Source organism: Diplotaxodon limnothrissa, linkage group LG14, assembly GCF_057381915.1.
Source record: "Diplotaxodon limnothrissa isolate DT_005_m linkage group LG14, D_limnothrissa_male_GT1.1, whole genome shotgun sequence".
NCBI classification, from domain to species: domain Eukaryota; kingdom Metazoa; phylum Chordata; class Actinopteri; order Cichliformes; family Cichlidae; genus Diplotaxodon; species Diplotaxodon limnothrissa.
In genome coordinates this window covers 7392392-7408601 of record NC_140609.1, presented here as the reverse complement: position 1 = coordinate 7408601, position 16210 = coordinate 7392392, and positions in this window count along the sequence as shown.

Below are 16210 nucleotides of genomic sequence, written 5' to 3'. Positions count from 1 at the left end.
TTTTATGCATGCTAGCCACGCTAAGCCTGAACAGTGTGCACTTATTGAACAGCCCACTACCAGCTCCCTACCTGGTGGTGTGTTTGTAGATTGTTGCCTTATATCTCTGCCAAAGCACGGACCTTATAAAGTTCCTGTGTTGCTGAGAAACGAGACTAACCATGACATTACATTGCCCACTAACTGTGTAATTGCTGAGCTAGTTGCCCCTGACTGTGTCATGCCATGTCCTGAGCCTGAGAAAGGCGACCAAAAGGTGTCTGCAACGTGTAACTCTCAGCAGCAGACTTCAACCTCAAGACCCCCTCTCAGTTTCGACTTTGGTGAATCACCACTATCTGAAGAGTGGAAAGAGAAGATAGCTGAAAAGCTAAACACCTTCTCTGATGTTTTCTCACACAATGATCTTGATTTTGGGCATGCCACACATGTAAAACATCACATCAACTTAAAAGATGAAACCCCCTTCAAACAGAGATCTCGCCCGATTCATCCCCATGATTACGAGGCAGTTAAAAAGCACTTACAAGCCCTCTTAGATGCAGGCATAATCAGAGAATCTGAATCTCCATTCTCATCACAGATAGTGGTGGTCCGCAAAAAGAATGGTGATGTGCGGTTATGCATTGATTTTAGGAAGCTTAACTTGCAGACCATCCGCGATGCCTATGCCTTGCCAAACTTAGAGGAGTCATTTTCTGCTCTTGCAGGATCTCAGTGGTTCTCTGTGATGGACCTTAAGTCAGGGTACTATCAAATCGAGATGTGTGAAGAAGATAAGCCAAAGACAGCCTTCGTGTGCCCCTTCGGCTTCTACGAATTTAATCGTATGCCCCAGGGAATAACAAATGCCCCAAGCACTTTCCAAAGGCTTATGGAAAAGTGTATGAAAGACATCAATCTGAGAGAAGTGTTAGTCTTTTTGGATGATTTGATAGTCTTTTCCAGTTCCCTTGAAGATCATGAGACCCGACTCATTCATGTTCTTGAGCGACTCAGAGAGTACAGGCTGAAACTCTCGCCCGACAAATGTCGTTTCTTCCAAACATCAGTCCGTTATCTAGGCCACATTGTATCTAGAGACGGCGTAAAGACTGATCCCGAAAAAACTGAAGCACTCAAGACTTGGCCGAGACCCCAAACCTTAAAAGAACTCCAATCGTTTCTTGGTTTTACCGGTTATTACCGGAGATTTGTCAAAGATTACTCAAAAATTGTCAAGCCCCTCACCTCCCTCACAGCTGGCTATCCTCCGAGACGAAAGCATAGTAAAAACCCACCCAGTGATCCAAAGTATCTGAACCCCAAAGAGCCCTTTGGTGATCGTTGGGGACCAGAGTGCCAGAAATCGTTTCAAACTATTATTGAAAAACTCACCACCTCACCAGTCCTTGGGTATGCTGATGCAAAGCTACCTTACCTGGTACACACAGATGCCAGTACAACCGGACTTGGGGCAGCTCTTTATCAAGTGCAGAATGGAACCACACAGGTTATAGCCTATGCAAGTCGTGGTCTATCCCGTAGTGAAGCTAGATACCCCGCCCACAAGTTAGAATTTCTAGCTTTAAAGTGGGCCATAACTGACAAGTTTCATGACTATTTATATGGAAACACATTCACAGTCATCACCGACAACAACCCATTGACTTACCTTCTGACCACAGCAAAGCTTGATGCCACGAGTTATCGTTGGTTGGCTGCATTGTCCACCTATAACTTTGACATTAAGTACAGAGCTGGGAGACAAAATCTTGATGCAGATGGACTATCTAGGAAACCACATGACAAACCTGAAGACGATCCAGTTTTTACCCAGGAATGTCAGCGCATTGATAAGTTCAGATCCCATCTCTTGTCCTCAGTCAAAGATGTCGAGCTCCAACTTCAATCCGATACCGTGATGGCAGCCTGTCAAAGATATATGGCTATGGATCAGACTGAACCCTCTTGTGCTCTAGTCCAGTCACTTGCCATGTCTGCAGGTGCCATTCCAGACATGTTTCAAGAAGAAGGCAATGATAACAATCTCCTAGCCTTACCCAGATACACCCATACTGATCTTGTCAACCTGCAGAGAAAAGATCCAGCCATTAGTAAAGTCATCAAGCTGCTGGCAGCTGACTCACGTCCACCAGCCGATACTAAGTCTGAGTCTCACGATGTTCTCTTATTTTTAAGGGAGTGGAAACGTCTTGACCTCCAAAATGACTTACTGTACCGGAAACGCCAGTTGGGGCCAGAGACCTTGTTGCAGTTAGTCCTTCCTGATTCCTTACGCCCTACAGTTATGCTTAATCTTCATGACAACATGGGGCATTTAGGGGTCGAACGCACACTGGAACTCATTCGGTCACGTTTCTACTGGCCAAAAATGGCAGTTGATGTCGAAAAGAAAGTGAAAGCTTGCGAGAGATGTGTCCGTAGAAAAGCCCTGCCAGACAAGGCTGCTCCTCTGGTAAATATTAAAACTTCCAGGCCCATGGAGCTAGTCTGCATGGACTTCCTCTCAATAGAACCAGACAGTAAAAACACTAAAGATGTCCTAGTGATCACGGATCATTTTACAAAGTATGCTGTGTCCATTCCAACCAAAGACCAGAAAGCCACCACCGTTGCAAAGAACTTATGGGAGAACTTCTTAGTTCATTATGGCTTTCCAGAGCGACTTCATAGCGACCAAGGGAGAGACTTTGAATCGCGTACAATCAAAGAACTGTGCTCTCTGCTCGGTATCCGCAAAGTCCGAACAAATCCTTATCATCCTCGTGGCAACCCTGTTGAGCGATACAATCGCACATTACTCAGTATGCTTGGTACCTTGAAAGACACCGAGAAACATCACTGGCGTGACTTCGTAAAACCACTTACTCACGCTTATAACTGTACAAAAAATGATGTAACAGGCTATTCTCCTTATGAGTTAATGTTTGGTAGACAGCCTCGCTTGCCCATTGATATTGCCTTTGGCCTGCCACAGCCAAACAAGCCACAGTTGACTCACTCTCAATACGTCAAGCAGTTGAAAAGTTACCTCGAACAGAGCTACGAAATAGCCATCAAAAACTCCCAGAAAGTAGCAGACAAAAACAAGAAACGGTTTGACAAAATCATCCGTGAATCCACACTACATGTGGGAGACAGAGTCTTGGTTCGAAATCTCCGCCTGAGAGAGAAGCACAAATTAGCGGACAAATGGGAGCAAACAGTGTATATTGTTACCAAACAAATGGAAAACTTACCAGTATACACTGTAAAACCAGAAAACGGAGATGGACCCAACAGAACGCTCCACAGAGATCTGTTACTTCCCTGTGGATTTCTCTCACCAACAGAGCATGAACCCGAGCGAGTCACAAAAACTAACAGACCACGCACAAGACAAAGTTCAGCTTTGGAAGTTGACTCCGACCAAACACTTGAGGAAGAGGAAGATGAGTTTTCTTACCCTGAACCTCCACAAGTGAAAAACAGACATTTTTACCAAGTATGCGCCATACCGCCAACCCAAGGATTCAAACAAAACAAAGATCCTGTAAATGATAACGAACAACCTAACACATTACCGGACATGACAGACTTACCTGAAAAGGAAACTGAGAACGAAACTGAAACATACTTACCTGAAGGCGAAATTGGAAGTTCAACTGACACCAACTTACCTGAAATGGACCGTGAAACAGACCTACCTCAGACAGAACGTGAAAGTGAAGCAAACGTATCACCAAGTGAAAGTGACACAAGCCTACAAAATAACACACCAAGTGAGTCTGAAACAGACACTCGAAAAGACAAAAATGTTTTGTCGACCAGTTTGTCAGATTCACCGTTGTCAGAGAACTCAACTCATCAACTTTCACCTGAAAGACAAGTTGAAAACGATGATGAACCTGAAACCTTGCAAACAGAAACACAGATCAGAAGATCTGAAAGAATTCGCCAACCATCCCAAAGACTCACTTATCCTCAGCTAGGTAACCCACTAGTAACAGTGGTTAAATCACTCTTTCAAGGATTGAACAAAGCTTTCATCGACTCCCTTGCTCATGATGTTACCTATTCCACCAGAGCCATGCACGGGGACGTGCATGAGATTTAAGAGGGGAGGATGTAACCCAGTGAGTTTACACGACTCAGTAATGCACTACAACATGTTATTGTTAATTGGGATTTATCATTACTCTGTTAATCACTGAGTTGATCAAAAATAAATCAATAATAAAAGATAAATACTATAAATATAAGAATAAAACCCAAAGAGTATATTTAACACCCCTACTGGTTAGGAAGGAACAAGCCCCGCCTTCCCCTGCTCTGTACCGTCACGTGCTCAGACACAGAGAGAGACGGAGGTGCACGAGACCATCACTGATTTTCACCGCCAAGCTTTTCGCTGGAAAATAACTATTAACTTGATAAATTGAGCAAATATCCATACCGGAGATCTGCATGGACCTTGGAGAAACGGACCTGATTTATTGTGAACATTTCGGACCTTGAAACCATCGCGGTGAGTCAGAAGCTGTTAAGCTAACCTTGAAGCTAAAAAGCTAACAAGAAGTTAACAGGGAATATAATGGCCCGATTTCAATGTTGTAGATCTGCGCGGGAGCGGATGAAGTGGACAAGATCCTCTCTGAGAGTTGAACAAGATCCTCTCTGAGAGTTGAACAAGATCCTCTCTGAGAGTTGAACATTAGAAGCGTGCTGGTGAGTTAAACTGGGACTGGGCGGATCAGGCTAATTGAAAAGCTAACTAGCCTAATGCTCATAGCTGTAGCTGACCACGTTTTCACTGTGGGAGAACACACGGGGTTTCTCACTGAGTTCAGCCATTTTGAGCACTCAGGTTGTGTGCTGATGATGTTCTAGTATTACTTGTTGAATATTAAATGCACTAAAATTAGATGATGGAATAAGTTAATGTTGATCTTAAAGGTCATGAATCTACTTTATTTTGTTACATTTGATGCTCGAGCGGCACTGGATAGATGTCCGTGTGTATTCTTACTGTGCTGATACGTTACCACATACTGTAAAACTGCAGCCTGTGGGTTTTTGTATATTCTTTTGGTAATTTTATTCTGTACATTGAGTGTAAATAATATATTGCTTCATTGCTATGCAGTGTAAAGCAATGCTCCTGTAATTCAGTTAAAGGGCAATACTGTAAAAAAATAATCTACCATAGTTTATGGTTTATTTCTGATTTCTGATAGAAATGTGCACCTTGACGATAGAATAAGCTGATTGTGATTTAAAGATTGCATTCATGATTAAGATGCACTGTATAGACTATAGTTAGAAATTAGAATTAATGTTTTGTGCTTGTTTTGTTATAGCACTTACATTATTTACATATGGCCATGTATATCATTAGAGTGTGAACTGAATTAGTAATAGTCCTGTTGTTTACAGGCTAGGTTTTTTTTTATGGGATCGTGAGACCTGGATCTCTTCCTGACGAGGAAGATGGCGAGCCTTTCCCTTTGAACCGAACCGAACCACAGCCATTCTGAGTTGGCCCAGAAGGGCAGGTTGCTCTTCTCTCATGAACAATTGCAACAGTGCGGTAGGACGAAATCGCACCAATCACAAACTTTTGTCCTGTTGGATTTGACTTGACTGAACACTGACTATTAAGCCGGCAAGACTGACATATCTGAGCTCAGATAGGATTCTGACTGTTATTATTATTGCTGTCACTGTATTTTATTTTATGTTTTCATTCCTGTTCATAAAATGCTGTTAAATTGTTGCTAAATAGTTTAATACAATTCATAGCAACTTTACCTGTGGCTCCAGTCATTCTTCTCCACGCAACTCCCTTTATCCCTCCTGCGAATCTAGCTATTGGCCCATTCTCTCCATCTTACTTTAATTTCCCCTACCCTATCCTGTACTTGGCTACACTAGGATGCTAGAACTATAAAGCTGCATCAACACAAGGATGACAATGAGGGATTCGCTCATCATGGATCACTTTGAAGGTGATGGTTATCTCTATTGGACATTCCAGCCTGTGGCTACCCAGTTAATTTGCTGGCAGGTTATCTGTGAGTCACCGGTATCGTGCTCTCTCATCAGCAGTCGCTTCAAATACTTGTCTCAAAGTTTATCTTGGGACCTGCCAAATTTACATCGCCTTCTGTGTAGATGTAACCAATAGCACCACACCATTGGATTACCATTTTGAACCCACCAAGCTAGCCAACTTTGAGGGTTCAAATTACAGTTGACTTTTTCTTTTTCTTTTTTAAAACAATAAAACCAATTTTCTACCCCAATTCAGATTTATGTTTTATATTCCTTGGGGAGAGGAAACGTCTGTAACAGTTGTATGTTTTTTGTTTGTTTGTTTTTTTAATGTGGGAGATGTAATGAATGCTTGGAGACAGAGCATTTGGCTTTGGAGTAGATTCAAACCCAGCAATCACCTGCTTACCCCAGTGAGCAATAGCAGTGCCCAGGATGTTTGATTTTGCCTTTTTAGCTGGTGTTACCATGTTAGGATAAGAAAGCTTCTCTCAACAGATGGCACTCTCAAGCTGCGAGCTCATAAAATCCCCAGTCTGTCTAAACCTATAAGACAGGTTGCTTTCACAGTACTGACTACTAAATATTTCCTTGTTATTGTTTTCTTTAGGTGGTGAATCAGCTGAAGCACTAGGTATTTGTTGTTTGCGCTGCACAAGGGAGTGATCCATTTCTGCCTTCATTAACCATCTTGCCATCAGTCAGGGGCTTTAGAAATTAGCGAATTTTGTTTAATTGTATGCTATACAGCAACTGAGACTTAAACCCAATAGGAAAATGTTTTTCCAGTGAATAAATCTAGTAAAAAGTAACCTAGTGGCTTTTGTCAAAGACTTCCATACAATGTGACTTATTTTTTGCAGTCGCCCCCTTTTGGCAAATTCAGGCACTTCTACTAGGTTTCATTTTGTAGCACCAGAAACTACATCCATTATTATTATACAGTTTATAGAAGAATGATCATGTTTGCATTGTAATTTTGAGGATGTTAGCATTGTGATACTGGCATTTACTGTTTTTCCTCTGAGGTACAGACTCACAGAGTTTTGAGTCTGGCTGTAGATGTTCAGTCTTGTTAAGTAAGACACAAAGACACAATATCCCATTCTGCTTATTGTTTTGGAATAAGATACTCTAACATAAAAGAATCACATCTGAAAGATTATGCCTTGAAATAAAAGATAGAAAGTTACTGATCTGAGCCAAAACCACAGACAATCAGATCAATGCAGAGAAAGCTCACTCTCACTCGGTATCACTTGAACAAACCTTTTCATGTGCAGAGGTTAACCATTCTAAAGATATTAACTGCTATCCAGTCGAACAAAGATAACTCTTCCTGAGGTCAATAATGTGTTAGATTTAATTTGTCTTCAGAAACCTGATACTGAGAAACTCAGGTGTTTGATGTTCTTTTGCAGTGATGTGAAACAAATACTAGGAACCTATTCATAGCTGTCAGCGGGGAGTCCAACCTGATATGAAACTCTACAAAAATACACACTTGAGCTCACTGCTGTTGGACAGAAGAGGTTAATCATTAGAATAGCACTGCTTTGTGTGAATCTTGTTTGAAAGCGACAACCTTTGTAGATTCAGCTCCTATCTTGTGGAGCTGCTGTTTTTAAGGTTACGCAAGGGTTCACATTCTTGAAACTTATGACTCACAATGGAAAATGGCTGGAGGTATGTGATAAGCAGAAACACCAGCTGATCAACAGCAGTCATCCATCTATTTTCTACCACTTATCCAGATCTGGGCAGTGATGGCACAAAACATTTATTGAGGGATCTATCTTCCCTACTACATCCTCCATCTCTCTCCGTCTCTGGCCTCTGCCTGGTTCACTTGTTGTATTTGAGAGCGTCCAGAATACTTTCACAAAGCCATGGTTGTATATAGAGATTGAAAAAGAAAATCAACCCCTTGTGCAGTTAAATCTGTAGTTGTCATCCAAGGTGCATGTTTGTTAGTAAGAGCTGAAAGGAGTCACAGGTCTAAAAATGGTGACAACTGAAAAACAAAACTGGAGCCTTTAAAAATGCACGCCACGCACCAAAACGGTGGCTATGTCCCTATTTTGTTATATTAATCTGTTTTGAGGAGGGTTGGCTAAACTGTCATGAAATGTGGACTCTGACACAGATGGGTGAAATTGAAAGGTATTGTACGTTTAATGATTGCTTTTTAGTCCAAAGGAACAACATCCAGCCGGAAAGAAGTCAATGAGGCAGAATAAACTGAAACAGGGATAATAGGCAAACTCAAAACAAGAACAACAACAAACAAAGGATAACAAAAATAAAAGTGAGAATGGAAACTCACAGCGAAATTCCAAAAACTCCAAACACTGGGTCAAAGACCTAGGACCATGACATAAATGATGAGGCAGCTAGTCTGAAATAATTCGCACATTGTTCTTAAGGAGACCACAAAGTTTATCACAGTTTATTTTGTCATTAAAAGTCTGCAAATTAAATATGTTACCCTCAAGAAGAGCAGTTTTTCTCTGATTACCATTATGCATCTTTCTCCAAATATTGCCCCTGTAGTACCTTGATGGAAATGCATTATTAAAACTTAGTGAAACTTGCTGATTTAAGTCACATTTTTCCAGTTCAGAGATTTTACTGCCATGTACAGGTATATCATTTTACACGGTACAAGATTTGGGGCTACGTCCAAATTCAGTCTAAACAGTGTATGTAGAATCTTGTCCAATGTCCATATTGTATCTGGCTATCACATATACATCTGAATAACTTTTCTTCATTTCTATTGTTGCTGACGAAAATGGAAATATAACTTTCAGTCTTTTATTGAGATATGTCTTTGAAAGATTTCAAGAATTCATCTTTCTTGTTTTTGCACTCTTTTTATTTGCCATTCTTCAACCACATTAAATAATAAAGCTGGCACTGCTGTTTCCGCTCTCTCTCTCAGTCTCTCTGTTTAGAACAACCTTATCTGAATATCCTCGTGTTCCTTTTACCTTAGTCTAAATCAGAGGTCGGCAACCTTTCTGATGATGAGTGCCATCTAAAAACGTCCTCAGCAGTCAATGTGCCATATGATTGCATTAGCAATATGGTAAATGGCCTGTATTTGTATAGCGCTTTACTAGTCCCTAAGGACCCCAAAGCGCTTTACATATCCAGTCATCCACCCATTCACACACACATTCACACACTGGTGATGGCAAGCTACATTGTAGCCACAGCCACCCTGGGGCGCACTGACAGAGGCGAGGCTGCCGGACACTGGCGCCACCGGGCCCTCTGACCACCACCAGTAGGCAACGGGTGAAGTGTCTTGCCCGAGGACACAACGACCGAGACTGTCCAAGCCGGGGCTCGAACCGGCAACCTTCAGATTACAAGACGAACTCCCAACTCTTGAGCCACGATCGCCCTTTAATATTTAATAACGCTCTATATTAACAGTTACACACTATATAGAACAACTTTATAGAATTATATTTGTTCACATATGTTGGCAGCTATCAGTGAATTGTTATCAGCTATTTTGAAACAAAAAAATACATTTTTTATCCATAACAAGAACAGCAAATGAAATACAACAGAAAATGCAAATGCTATTTATGGTCTTCTCACAACAATGATAAGAAAAATAAACCGGGCCAATATGGCATGTTTGTTAATACAGAGATACACATGTTAATGTGATCTATCCTCTCCCACTCAGAGACACAGGTCTCCGAGTGTCCAGCATTCAGACGGCTACCTGAGGACACTCATGTGAGAGAAAATCTGCTCACACAGATATGTAGAGCCAAATACTGTCAATAAGGCCTTTGCAATGTTCTGAAGACAGTTAAACTTGTCAGGTAGTGATGTCCAGCAGGTGAAAATGCAAGCTCCATGAACACGCACGGCTATGGATTCCAGCTGCGTTCATAGTTCTGCAAACTTTGACCCCCACAGAGTCGAGGTTTTCACTTCAATCAGCTGCATTTTGATGTCACATTAATTGGCATTAACTCAGCCAGTTAATGCGAGACAAATCCAGCTGCTCATTAAAGCTTTCTGGTTTGATCAGAAAAGAAAACATTGGTCCATATGCCTGAAAGTCCTGAAAACACATTGTGAATTCTGTCTTGAGTCTACGGATGTATCCGTGTATTTCCACGGTGCTGATGCTGCGCTGAGCAGACAACTCCTAAAGCATTTGAAGTGTTGGAATGTGGAAATTTCAACATCGCTTGCAAAAACTGCCAGCTAGCAACGTCCCTCTCACCGGTAGGCTAAGTTATTTTTAGCCAATTACAAGTTGAATCTGGTAGTTGGGGTTGTTAGCTAAGATACCGTCATTAAGAAGCAGCACAACTAATGTGTGTATGTGAGCTAATTTGCGATGTGCACTGCTGGCCCGGCCATTTATTTTTTAATGCACCTTCTCAGATTAATTCACTGTGTGGCTCAAGAGTTGGGAGTTCGCCTTGTAATTGGAAGGTTGCCAGTTCGAGCCCCGGCTCGGACAGTCTCGGTCGTTGTGTCCTTGGGCAAGACACTTCACCTACCGCCTACTGGTGTTGGCCAGAAGGGCCCATGGCGCGATATGGCAGCCTCGCTTCTGTCAGTCTGCCCCAGGGCAGCTGTGGCTACAACTGTAGCTTTCCTCCACCTGTGTGTGTGTGTGTGTGTGTGTGTGTGTGTGTGTGTGTGTGTGTGTAAAGCCCTTTGGGGTCCCTAGGGGGGACTAGTAAAAGCACTATACAAATACAGGCCATTTACCATTTACCTGGGCAAGTTCACCCAACTGTCAGCACCACTTCGTCAGTTGCTTCACAAGGATGTGGTGTGGAGCTGAACTCAACACCACTCAGCAGGATGCTTTCAACAAACTTAAAGCGTGCCTCACCAGCCCACCAGTACTTCAATACTATGACATGCACAAAACAGTGATGCTTCCCAGCATGGTCTAGGAGCTGCATGCCTTCAGGACGACAAACCTGCGGCGTATGCATCAAGAACTTTAACTCCAACAGAGAGAAGGTACGCTCAGATAGAGAAGGAGTTACAAGCCAGTAGTGATTGAAACTGACCACCAGCCTTTGGTCACAATCCAAAACAAACCTTTCCACACAGTTCCAGCACGGCTACAGCGCATGATGATACGATTACAAAAGTTCAACTTGACTCTTGGAAACAAGAAAGGCAAACACCTTTCCATTGCAGACACACTCTCTTGCACACCAACGCTGGATGAGCAATCTCTAAAGGAAGTGGGGCGCGACTTCAAGGTAATGTCAATTCAGCTCGTCTCACGCCTACAAGAGCTTGCCAAACACACCTCGAAGGTCGCTACTCTACAGACACTTGCTCGTTACATCCAGCAGGGGTGGCCAAAACAAGTGAGTAGTGTACCTATAGAAATCAAACCATTCTTCAGCTACCACGATGAACTAATCATCGACAACAATGTCATTATGAAAGGCAACAGAGCCATCATTCCAGCATCACTACATGACACCTATCTACAGGAACTACACAAGGGACATCCAGGCATGGAGTCTACAAAAAGGAGAGCAAGGGACAGTGTGGTTGACAATAAACTCTGACATTGAGAACAAAGTCAAATCATGCAGCATTTGCAACAGTCTAAAGCCTCACCAACAAAAACAACCCCTGAAACCCCAAATTCCTGATCTTCCCTGGTCCATCACAGCCACAGACATATTCGAATGGGACAACTGCCACTACCTTGTGCTCGTGGATTTGTATTCTGGATGGTTTGAAATAGATAAACTTGAAAACCTAACATTTGCCTCAGTCATTAACAAACTTAAACGCCACTTCCCAGTACATGGGATACCACAGAAACTGTACTCAGACAATGGCACCCAGTTCACCAGCCAGACCTTTCGTGAGTTTGCCACACACTGGGGATTTGTACATGTCACAAGCAGCCCTGAGTTTCCTCAGTCAAATGGACTCAGTGAAAGAGCTGTCCGGAGTGCTAAAAGACTCCTTGAAACATCAAAAAGAGATGGAATTGATTTCTATTTGAACCAGCAAGCTGCTCAGTCCATTAACACCAAACCAGGTGGTGAGATTACAAACACAGAGAGGATATGACAAGATTGGAGTTGTAAGTAAGGTACCGGTATGTGCTGAACCTCGCTGTTATGTAGTTGAGTCGGATGGAAAGGAATACAGGCGCAAAGACAACATCTTCTGCCTGTGAGCGAGCCTCAACCGGAAAAGCTCGCTACAACACAAAATGAACTGGACACATCTCGACGAGCGGATGAAATTGAACCCAATAAAGCACAAACCAACAAACATGAAACAATTCAAGTTCAACTTGGCACAAAACAGTCCGAACAAGTGATCACACCTACAAAATGCCAAGTACGCTCTGATGACAACTTGTACCGAACCAGATCTGGTAGAGTGTCTAAGCACAGTGATGCTGTATTTTCTGTTTTGAAATGTGTTTTCTCTCATGTTATGTTGTTGCATATTTGTTGCATTTATGACAATGATTACCGTGAATTTCATTTGACATTTGAACCTTTATTTTTTGTGTAATCCATAACCCGATAAGTTCTTCCATTACAGTGGTGTTGTTTGATTTGGGTTTGCCTAACAAGTGCAAAACTAAAAAAAAAAAAAAAGAATGAAAAGGGGGATGTAGATAACAGTAATGTTATCCTTGTCTATACTGCCTGCCATTGCTGCTGTTACGGAGGTTTCCAGCGTATGTCGCTGTGGTTCTAACTTGCCTATGACAGTAATTCCTGTTACGAGTGTACGAACGTTCATGTTGGCTGCTAATAAACGGCTGGCATACAGTTACAGCGGACTGATGATTATAAGCAAACCTACAATGACCAAGGCAGTGTGATGGCTTGGGTGTGCATGGCTCACAGTGGCACTGGAACACTAGTGGGGTACACCTCTGGTGTACCCCAAGGCTCAGTTTTAGGCCCTCTTCTCTTTATAATATACATCCTCCCTCTAGGTACCATCTTCCGCAAATTTGATCTTCAGTTTCACTGTTTTGCTGATGACGCCCAGTTATATCTCTCTTGCAAACCTGATTCCTCCCTCCCACCTTCTTCCCTTACAGAATGTCTATCCGAGTTAAAATCCTGGTTTACCTCTAATTTTCTAAAGCTCAATGAGGATAAAACTGAGATCCTCCTTATTGGCACCAAATCCAACCTTTTGAAGGCAAACCATTTCTCACTCACCATTGATAACTCCACAGTTCTCCCTTCTCCTCAGGTTAAGAGCCTTGGTGTCATCCTAGACAGTTCACTTTCTTATAAATCACACATCAATAACCTCACCCGTTCTGCCTACTTCCATCTACGTAACATTAACAGATTGCTTCCTTCTCTTTCCACCCAGTCTACGTCCATTCTTGTACATAGTCTTGTTACCTCCCGTATTGACTACTGCAATTCTCTTCTGCATGGTCTCCCCCAAAAATCCCTCCATAAGCTTCAACTGGTTCAGAACTCTGCTGCTCGCATTATCACCAGAACCCCCTCCTACCAGCACATCACCCCTGTTCTTCAGGAACTTCACTGGCTCCCTGTGAAATTCCGGATAATTTTCAAACTTCTTCTGCTCACCTTCAAGGCCCTTCATAACCTCGCTCCTTCTTACCTTTCTGACCTGTTAACCACCACTTGTTCTGCCCGTTCACTTCGTTCTTCTTCTTCTGTCCAGCTTACTGTACCTTCCTTCCGCCTCACCACCATGGGAAGCAGAGCTTTCAGCTGCTCTGCTCCCAGGCTGTGGAATTCTCTGCCCCGTGAAATAAGAAATATTGGTTCTCTCCCCCAGTTTAAATCCCAACTCAAAACTCATCTGTTCAAATCTGCATATTCACTGTGAATCCACTGTTTGTTCATTTTATCTTGTGCTTTATTTTATTGTTCTTATTCTGTCATTGTTTTACTAAGTGTTTTATCCTATTGTAAAGTGTCCATGGGTGACTTGAAAGGCGCTCATAAATAAAATTTATTATTATTATTATTATTAGTGTTTACTGATGATGTGACACAGGACAGAAGGTAATTAATTCTAAGGTGTTCAGAGACATACAGTCATAATACAGATGGACAATTACCCAAAACATACAGCCAAAGCAACACAGGAGTTTATTAAAGCAAAAGAAAAAAAAGGAATTTTCTTCAATGGTCAAGTCACCTGATCTTAACCCAGTTGAGCATGCATTTTACTTGTTGAAGACTAAACTTCAAACAGAAAGTCCCACAAACAAACAACAACTGAAAGGTGCTGCAGTAAAGGCCTGGCAGAGCATTAAAAAGGAGGAAAACCAGCATCTGGTGATTTCCATGAGTTCAAGACTTCAGGCTTTCATTGCCAGCAAATGTTTTCAACCAAGTATTAGACATGAACATTTTATTTTCAGTTATTTAATTTGTGCAGTTACTTTAGATCCCTTGAAATGAAGGGATTGTGTTAAAAATAATTTAGTCCTCACATTTTTATGCAATCCTTTTGTTCAGCTCACTAAAAGTCTGCACTTTAACTGCATCTAAGTTGTTTCAAATTCATTGTGATAATTTACAGAGCCGAATATTTATGGACTTAACTGTACATTTCTGCTATTCTAATTATTAACTTTGACAATGTAGGAAAAGAAGAAATGGAAAGAATTTTTTGTTATTTGAAAGAAAAGTTGACCCCCAATGTCAACTGAGACCAAAGGATGAGAGATGGAAAAAGACTTGATGTCAGTCAAGTGCGAATACCAAACTCAAGGAATAAAATCTAAAGACAAATAAACAAAGGCTTAATGCCCTGTTTTTCCATTCTTTTTTTCTCTTCTATTTAATGCACAAAAAGTATGTTTGTCACACCCAAATTAACATAAAAGCAATCACTCACAAGTGCTAATGCAAAAGCTCATGGCTATTATTTGACTGTGCGACAGCTTGTTTGCTGGAGGCATGTAAGTGTGACAGATTCGGCCGAGAAGCGGTAAACACTCCTACAGAACACTGAATTAGAAAGCTGACACCCAAGCACTTGAACGAATTGCTGGTAATTTCCTTTTTACGCAATTAGTGTATGTATGTATTTGCGTGTTTTGAGTGTAAGTTCTTGAATAATCATATTCTGTTAGAACACAAAGAAAGCTTCGAACACTGTGGCAGGAACACTCAGCGTCTCTGTGTGTAATGGTTAAACCAAATGCTGGCTAAATGCTCAGTGTGTTGCACAACAGAACTGGTCAGTGGGAGAAGCGGAGGCCTGAGTAGTGACAGGGCTAAAAAAAAAAAATTAACTTTACACGTGGGAGACTCACGTAGGTGAGCACCTTTTGTGACAGGAGGTGCTCAGTTGCGACGGCTCTGCCCTTCACCAGATTTCTCCTTTCCACACAGTCTGTGTCAATAAGACGAATCAGTTTGGTAGCAGGAAAAACCACCACATTTCACTCTTTCTAATCCTCTTTTGACTTCTGTGAAAGACACACCTGGCATCCTCCAACAGGTCTGCTGCTCTCCAATAGCCTGTAAGTGCCTACTGTTATACACCTGTCATTGGACTACAAGTGGGGTTTTCTGGTAGCTGGATCTTGGATTTTATTCTGCTTTATACCTCTTCTTCACTGCTCCAGAATTTTATTCAGAAAAACTCTCAAACATCCACCCAGAAAACTTCATCTTATTGTATCATTAATGTTTATTTATAGTATATATCAATATTGATCATAATTAGCAACTTTACAAATGTAAATAGATTTTTTTTAAACTTTTAAATGTAAATTTACCAGACATTTGTGAAGTGCGCTTCAAAGAGTCTGCTGTCTTTTTCTTTGAACGATGACAATTATAAAAAATAAAATAAAACAAAGAGATAAAATTAGAAATATGAGATGTTTAATGTTTACAGTCCTACCTTAAAATTTTTTTTTCTTCTCTTAACTAATTGAAGCCTTCCATTGAACTACCAAATAAAGAAATTGGTACCCTCTTTCTGGCTGTACTTCTGCTATAATTTTGTTTGTATTTAACAAAATAAAAATGAAGACATACATATAAACATTCGTTTTTGACTAATAGTGAAAATCGGTTTCCTTTACCAACAACTCTCTCACTGAACTAACACAGCCAATCCCTCAACATGTTTGTACTCTCTCCTCATATTGCCTTCATATTAAATT